The 9,453-nt window shown below is 27.5% G+C and overlaps 1 long non-coding RNA gene across 1 annotated transcript; it reads left to right on the top strand.

Moving 5' to 3' along the window:
• Nucleotides 1-120: 120 nt before the first annotated feature.
• On the top strand, nucleotides 121-3,935 carry LOC145814265 (uncharacterized). The gene is made up of 2 exons (XR_014357607.1): nucleotides 121-277; nucleotides 1,279-3,935. It is a non-coding gene; the product is annotated as an uncharacterized LOC145814265 (long non-coding RNA).
• Nucleotides 3,936-9,453: the final 5,518 nt, after the last annotated feature.

Raw genomic sequence — 9,453 nt, 5'->3', positions numbered from 1 at the left:
ATCCAATAACAATTCACTATATAGATATAAACCCAAAGCCAACAACAGATCCAAAAAGGCTACTCTTGAAACACTAGCAATACACTAAAATTATGCATATATGTTTTTGCCTCTCCATAGAAGTCGAAGCAGACAATACAGGACTTATTCTCTCATCTGATAGTGCAACAATTGGAGTTTTGAATTTGCCTCTGCACTTGGAATTGCTCGTTCTTAGCCAGAAGGGAGATGATGATGATGGTGTTGCCTTTTATCCCTGGCATGGGGCAAACATGAGGTAATAGTTAGTATCCTTATATTGTCACGATAATCTTATTTTGATCCATTTATTTTTTATTATAACTGTTAATTTCTTATACTTTAAGCCAAGTTATAATATCATATTTTCGTCCCTTTGATAGTCAATGAGGTAGATGAAACTTGAAAGTGAAGTATTCGAAGTGAAGTTTAAATAAAAGTGTAGATGTATTATAAAAAAATAAAAAATAAAATATCATTAAGTTTACTTGACAAGTTCCATCGACCCCATTAACGATTGATGGACAGAAAAATGATATTGCAAGCTAACTATCACAATTAAAAGTAAATAGATTAAAATAAAATTATGATAAAATTACAGGGTACTGAAGCGTAATCAACTCAAACAATTTTTTCATCACATCTGTTCCCAACCTTGCCGTTTTTAATATAGTACTTCTTTTGTACCTTGTTCTTGTAACCAAACACAGACCAACATAAAACTACTTTTCTGACTTCTTAATGGCATAACCAAACTAAACGTATATTCGAGGCTAGTGCTATGACAATTTGGTTTGTATTAAATAATAATAATAATAATTCCCACAATGATCTAATGACTAGGAATGGCAACGGGGCGGGGCGGGGCAGGGGCGGGGATCGCACTCCCCGTCCCCGATCCTCGATGGTGGAAATACCCCCGTTCCCGGTCCCGATCCCCGACGGGAAACTTGTCACTGCCCCCGCCCCCGCCCCCGCCCCCCAACGGGGATCGGGTTTCCCCGACCCCGATAATTCCCCGACTAAAATTAAATAACAACAACAACATAAACATTATCCAACAACAGATCTAACACATCAAATGTATATATAATTTCATCAAATGTATATCAGATGTAAAAAATTCATCAAATGTAAAAAATATATAATTCATCAAATGTAATTCATCAAATGTAAAAAATAAAAATAAAAAATAAACAATCTAACACATCTTTCATCAGATCTGAGCATGTTGAATCTAACACAACTTGTGTGAGGCAGATCCGAGGGAGGAGGCGACAGAAGCGACGGAATGATGGAGATCGGTGTGAGACAGACGCGACAAAAGGGAGAAGGCAGTGATGGAGATCGGTGTGAGACAGTGAGATCGGAGGGAAGGAGATCGGCAGCGAGTGAGATCTGCAGCGATGGAGATCGGCGTGAGGTAGCGCCGTGAGGCAGCGCAGCGATGGAAATCGGAGGGAGAGGGGGGAGGCTGTGGCTGAAGAAGGATGATCGGCGTCGCGATGGTTGCTGTGACTTGGTCGCGACAGTGGTGAGAGTGAGAGAGAGAGTAGAGTGAAGAGAGAGAGAGAGAGACGGAAGACAGAATTGGAGATGAAGGTTTGGTTTGGTTACTATATGTGTGTGTATATATATATCGAGGGGTAAATTAGTAAATTCATTTCGGGAAAAAACCGAGCCAAGGAACGGGGACGAGGCCGGGCCGGGTACGGGGCTGGGACACTTATCCCCGTCCACGGCCCGAATCTGTTCGGGAATTGATTTTTAAATACCATCCCCGTCCCGTCGGGGATATTTTTCAAAAAAAACCTGCACAATTCGGGATCGGGGGGTCGGGTCCTCATCAGGCCGGTTTCAAATTGCCATCCCTACTTATGACAATGCTTGAAACAATTGTAGGAACCAATTCAAGCAAAGGACCAACAAAATTCCCATTAAGTAAAAGACCCTCTTTTCTTAATCACACTGTGCCTGTGACCTATAAAATTGATAGATGCCACATGACATAATTGAGTTGCATAGGCCTCTTATAATGAATTAATTTTTGGGTAAATTACCAATAGCTCATAATAATTAGACTTAATTCTCAGCAAATCCTATTAAAAATAAGTTTTGATAAAATTGTCGCTAAATTTTTTTTTTATGACAATTTTTTATATGTCTCTAAAAATTGACAATTAGTGTTTTTTTTTTTTGGTCATAATTTTTATAAATTATCATTAAAACTTATAATTAGAGACTTTTTTATGACAAATTTTTCCCATAAGACCCATTAAATAATAAATCTACTTATTAGGACTTACACGTAAGTGTCCCTTAATTTTTAGTCACTATGGAGCCCTGGGTCCCGTCAAGTTTTTTTTTTAAATTCTATTATTATCACTTTCATATTTTATGAGTGTTTGTAGAATGCATAATGGGATAAATTCTTAATTTTATAGAAATTATATTTATAAGATGTATCATAAGATGGCACACTAATTTTATAAAAAATTATTTTACTGAGTATCTCTAATACTATTAAGAATTTTGCCTTTTCAAAGATTATGGTGAAGTACAAATTTATTTTAGGGTAAACTTTACTTTATTCCGTGTGATTTGAGCTAGGTGCGATTTATCCTCTAACATTTGAAAATAACCACGTAACCTGTGTGGTTTCTAAATCAAAGCGCACATGTAAAATTGACTTGTATACCCTTATCCTTATCTTTATCCTTATATTTTCATTTAAACTAAACCTATATAATATATATATATATATATATATATTGTTCACAATTCACAAAGTTCCAGAGAGAGAGAGAGAGAAAAGAGCAACAATAACGAGGGCCAACAACCAACGAACCTCAACAATCAATTCTTTGCTATAGACATTTGGTTATCAATTCTAGAGAGAGCCCTAACCAAACCTACTTCTAAGAAAAAGAAGGTCTTGTTTGATTTGTTTTTCAGAAAAAAAATTTTGAGAAAATTTTTTTATAAATAAATTTTTAAGAGTAATCAAATTAAACAAAATTTTTCAAAAAAAAATTTCAAAATTTTGTTTGGTTATCTATTTTCCAAAATCACTCTCTCTCTCATACACATCAAATCAATCATTTTTTTTAAAACTCTCTTCTCAAAATAATTTTTCAAAATTATTTCTGAAAAAAGGCAAATCAAACAAGTTTTCGTACTTTTCATTTCAAAAACTACTCTACAAACACAAATCAAACACACCTGAAATATTTATATAACAAAGAAATAGATACATATTAGGAATGGCAATTTGAAACCGGCCTGACGGGGACCCGACCTCCCGGCCCCGAATGGGACGATTTTTCCCTGAAAAAAACTCCCTACGGGCCGAGGATGGTATTAAAAAATAAAGCTCCGATCATTTTTAGGCCGGGGATGGGGATAGATTCTCCTGTTCCCGGCCCCAGCCCCGGCCGAAGTAATCCCCGTATATATCCCTGAATATATATTCCGCATATATATATATATATATATGTTTAGGTTACTTTTAGACTCATTTCATTTGAGCCTCTCCCACTCACTCTCTCTTCTCTCAGCCTCTCTCTCTCTCTTTCTCTGCTGCGATGCTTACGGCGATGGCGTCGGCATCGACCGCTCCTCCTTGCTCCCTCACGGCGTCACTCCTCCCTCACGGTATCACAGCTGTGGCTCCTCCTCCTCTCTCCCTCACGGTGGCTCCTCCTCCCCCCTCTCTCTCTCTCGCTTTGTTTTTTGATTTTGTTCTTCAGATCTGGAAGTACTGGTCACCGGTGCCAAGATCCAAGTTGAGGAGTGAAGAGACGAATCTGGGTGTGTTGTTAATGATCCTCAGATCTGGAGCTGAATATATATGTTAAATCTATTGTTGTTATTAAATCCATTGTTAAATCTGCTGATGTTGAATCTGTTATTGAATCTGTTGTGTTGTTGTTCATGGGTATTAAATCTATTGTTAAATTTTTTATTGAATATATGATCTGAAGCTCTGTTTTTTTTTTTTTTTGTTGGCCGGGGACTCTTCAGAGTCGGGGAAACCCGATCCCCGTTAAGGACGGGGTCGGGGGCGGTGACAAGTTTCCCGTCGGGGATCGGGACTGGAGACGAGAGAATTTTAACCGTCGAGAATCGGGGACGGGGAGAGTGATCCCTGACTCCGTCCCACTCTGTTGCCATCCCTAATATATATAAACATATGTATATATATGCAGAAGAGGAGAAATTTCATGTGGGTGATGAGGTGGGTTTCTTGAATTTCTTGCATTAAACAAGTGTTTTTTGGTTAGAATAAACTAGGGGTAGGAGAGAGAATATTTAAAGTATTGCTGGTCTATGTTTACTTGACTGCACAACTGTGAAGCCCTAGACAATCAATCATTGATAATCAATCAACACCAATCAATCACCCCAATCAATCCGCCATTCTTAAAACTGACAACTAAATACAGATTAATGCATATATATATATACTAAAATAAAAATACAAATACAAATTATATATATGCATTTATAAGTTTAGCCCAAGAATATCTATGTCTATACTTCTATCTATATCTATCTATACTATTTATATAATCAAATGTAGTTATTTTGTCAAATTTTTTTAAATATTTATTCCTAAATTCGCATAATTTTAAAACACGCTCTTTTCAACCTTCTTTGATTGTCTTTCGTGTTTTCTATTTTTCTTCATTTTTTATTTGTTTGATTAATTAAAATTAAAATTAATTTCATTATTTATGGATAAAGATTTGAATTTCAAAATTCGTCCATATAGATAAACATATAAAAACTGAAAATTAATTTTATAATCTACAGATAAAGATAAAAAATAAACAATTAATTTAAAAAAATTAATTTCATAACTTATAGATAATTTAAAATTTCTTCCCATAAATAAACAAATAAAAATTGATAAATAACTTATAAAAATTAATTTCATGACTTACAAATAAAGATAAAGATTAAATAATTGATTTTTTTTTATAAAAAAAAACAAAAGTACTCTCTTCCCCCCCCCCCTCTCTCATTTCATGCTTTAATTAATTTTATTATAGATAAACATATAAAAATTCAAAAATAATTTATGAAAATTTATTTCATGACCTATAGATAAAGATAAAAATTTTAAAAATTATTTAAAAATAATAATTTCATGACTTATAAATAAATAAACATATAAAAATTGATAAATAATTTATAAAGATTAATTTCATGGCCCACAGATAAAGATAAACATTATATAATTGATTTTCAAAAAATTAAAATAATAAAATTTAGATAAAGATATGATTTGTTAATCTATATATCTATCAAAAACATATATATCTAAATCTTTATTTTGATTTACTCATTTTTTTTCTCCTATTACATATTATCTTTTTTTATTTTAAATTTTTTATCTTATGAAATGCTCTTATCTATAACTTCTTATCTCTTATTAAATTCATAACATTCTCTTGATAATTTTTATTATTCGTTATCATCTACCAAATGATAAAGATTATAAAATAAAATAAACATTTATTCCTAAATTCTCATAATTTTAAAACACTCTCTTTCTTACGTGGCAACCTTCTTTGATTGCCTTTCATGTTTTCTATTTTTCTTCATTTTTTATTAGTTTGATTAATTAAAAACAAAATTAATTTCATTATTTATGGATAAAGATTTGAATTTTAAAATTCGTCCATATAGATAAACATATAAAAATTGAAAATTAATTTTATAATCTACAGATAAAGATAAAAAATAAACAATTAATTTTAAAAAATTAATTTCATAACTTATAGATAATTTAAAATTTCTTCCCATAAATAAACAAATAAAAGTTGATAAATAACTTATAAAAATTAATTTTATGGCTTACAAATAAAGATGAAGATTAAATAATTGATTTTTTTTTTAAAAAAAAAGCAAAACTTCCCCCCCCCCTCATTTCATACTTTAATTAATTTCATTATAGATAAACATATAAAAATTCATAAATAATTTATGAAAATTTATTTCATGACCTATAGATAAAGATAAAAATTTTAAAAATTATTTAAAAATAATAATTTCATTACTTATAGATAAATAAACATATAAAAATTGATAAATAACTTATAAAGATTAATTTCATGGCCTACAGATAAAGATAAAGATTAAATAATTGATTTTCAAAAAATTAAAATAATAAAATTTAGATAAAAATTTGAATTTCAAAATTCGTCCATATAGATAAACATATAAAAACTGAAAATTGATTTTATAATCTACAAATAAAGATAAAAAATAAACAATTAACTTAAAAAAATTAATTTCATAACTTATAGATAATTTAAAATTTCTTCCCATAAATAAACAAATAAAAGTTGATAAATAACTTATAAAAATTAATTTCATGGCTTACAAATAAAGATAAAGATTAAATTTGATTTTTTTTTTAAAAAAAAACAAAATTATTCTCTCTTTTTTCCCCTCATTTCATACTTTAATTAATTTCATTATAGATAAACATATAAAAATTCATAAATAATTTATGAAAATTTATTTCATGACCTATAGATAAAGATAAACATTTTAAAAATTATTTAAAAATAATAATTTCATGACTTATAGATAAATAAACATATAAAAATTGATAAATAATTTATAAAGATTAATTTCGTGGCCTATAGATAAGATAAAGATTATATAATTGATTTTCAAAAAATTAAAATAATAAAATTTAGATAAAGATATGATTTGTTAATCTATATATCTATCAAAAACATATATATCTAAATCTTTATTTTGATTTACTCATTTTTTTTCTCCTATTACATATTATCTTTTTTTATTTAAAATTTTTTATCTTATGAAATGCTCTTATCTATACCTTCTTATCTCCTATTAAATTCTTAACCTTCTCTTGATAATTTTTATTATTTGTTATTATCTACCAAATGATAAAGATTATAAAATAAAATAAATATTTATTCCTAAATTCTCATAATTTTAAAACACTATCTTTCCTACGTGGCAACCTTCTTTGATTGCTTTTCATGTTTTCTATTTTTTTTCATTTTTTATTAGTTTGATTAATTAAAATTAAAATTAAAATTAATTTCATTATTTATGGATAGAGATTTGAATTTTAAAATTCGTCCATATAGATAAACATATAAAAACTGAAAATTAATTTTATAATCTACAGATAAAGATAAAAAATAAACAATTAACTTAAAAAAATTAATTTCATAACTTATAGATAATTTAAAATTTCTTCCCATAAATAAACAAATAAAAGTTGATAAATAACTTATAAAAATTAATTTTATGGCTTACAAATAAAGATAAAGATTAAATAATTGATTTTTTTTTATAAAAAAAAACAAAAGTACTCTCTTCCCCCCCCCCCTCATTTCATGCTTTAATTAATTTCATTATAGATAAACATATAAAAATTCATAAATAATTTATAAAAATTTATTCCATGACCTATAGATAAAAAATTTTAAAATTATTTAAAAATAATAATTTCATGACTTATAGATAAATAAACATATAAAAATTGATAAATAATTTATAAAGATTAATTTCATAGCTTACAGATAAAGATAAAGATTAAATAATTGATTTTCAAAAAATTAAAATAATAAAATTTAGATAAAGATATGATTTGTTAATCTATATATCTATCAAAAACATAAATATCTAAATCTTTATTTTGATTTACTCATTTTTTTTTCTCCTATCACATATTATCTTTTTTTTATTTTAAATTTTTTATCTTATGAAATGCTCTTATCTATAACTTCTTATCTCCTATTAAATTCTTAACCTTCTCTTGATAATTTTTATTATTCGTTATTATCTACCAAATGATAAAGATTATAAAATAAAATAAAAAATTATCGCTCTAAATGAGAATAGTATTAATAATGAAATAATAAAGGTTACATGGGAGAAGGTAGCACAAAAATCTCATAAAATTAATTTTCTTCACTATATTTATAAAAGGTAATAATTTGAGATTCTTTCTATTAGTTATAAAAATAATTTGCATTAGATCATTGTTATGTTTTTTTTTTTAATTTTTTTATAAGGCTGTCATTCGTTATAGTATTTCTTCAATCCCATCTCTAAATTCTCTCTTTGAAATTTTTTTTTTTTAATAATTAAGTTTAGAATCAATTTCTTATCAAATTTGTTTTCTTGATCCTTATTTTATTGAAGGATCGAGACGAATAAAACTTTCATATAATATATGAAATTAATGAATATAATATAAAGATGATAGGGAAGTACTACATATTTGTTAATATCTCTATGTTATTATTAGTTGATTTGCTAGATTACACTATAAATTTAGAGTCTATATGATTTAATTCAATGTTCATGACTCTATTTGTATTTGACCATTTTTTCGTTGAGTAACCGATATAATTTTTTTTTTTTTTTGGTATATAATGATTAAAGCTATCATTTGTTATATTTTTTCAAGTACAATTCAAATATTTTTTTATCATTTTTTTATAAATAAAATAGATTAAAACTATTCTCTTATGTAATTTTTATAATACTATGACATTCTTATCTTGATTAATTTTTTTAAAATGATGTACAAACTGTGCAAGTATTATTCAAACTATGGAGAATGATTTATACTTTGATATGATATGAGTGTGTCATTGATAGAGGAAATCAAAGATAGAGAGTTGCTAATATAATCAATTAATGATTTATTTGAGAAGTTCTTTTTATAAGCAAGGCAACAAACTTAGATTAAAATTTTTTAAAAACTACTTATAAATTATAATTAGAAATTGATATTTATTTATAATTTGATCCCACAATAATAATATACACCATTGATTTAAAAGTCCAAGTAAATTTATGATAACTTTTCTGAGTTTATAGAATTTCTCTCTTTTAATGTTTTGTTTAGTTTGATATAAGTTATTTATGTTATTAAGTGATTGTGATACTATTATTCTCAATAATTTTTATAATTAATAATTTCTTATGCATATCAAATTTTATTGTAAAATTTTATGAGTTAATTATTGTTAACATCTACCTAGATGGCTTAATATTATGGCTTGTCGTTATTAAGATATGATTTAAGATTAAGATAATTTATTTATCACACAAAATATATATAATTTATTTTTCCGTGTATGACACGGGTTACCGCTAGTATATATAGTATATATATAGAGGAAAGGGATGTTGGTATGGGAAGGTAAGGGGGAGTGAATAGAGAGAGAAATAGTAGAGAAAAAGAAAGAAGCAAAAAAGAATGATATTTTTTTGTAAATTTGAAAGTAAATGAAGGGTAATTTAGTCATAAAAATTCACCCTAACCTTGGTTAGAATTTTTTGTGAAACTAACGGAAAGTACCCCAACCTTTGTGTGCGCGCATCGGATTCTAATAACATTACAATCCTTGTTTTCTTTCAATTCAAATC

Source organism: Camellia sinensis, unplaced genomic scaffold, assembly GCF_055761805.1.
Source record: "Camellia sinensis isolate YWXY unplaced genomic scaffold, ASM5576180v1 Unanchor1, whole genome shotgun sequence".
NCBI lineage: Eukaryota > Viridiplantae > Streptophyta > Magnoliopsida > Ericales > Theaceae > Camellia > Camellia sinensis.
This window is presented reverse-complemented; position numbering and strand designations above follow the sequence as displayed.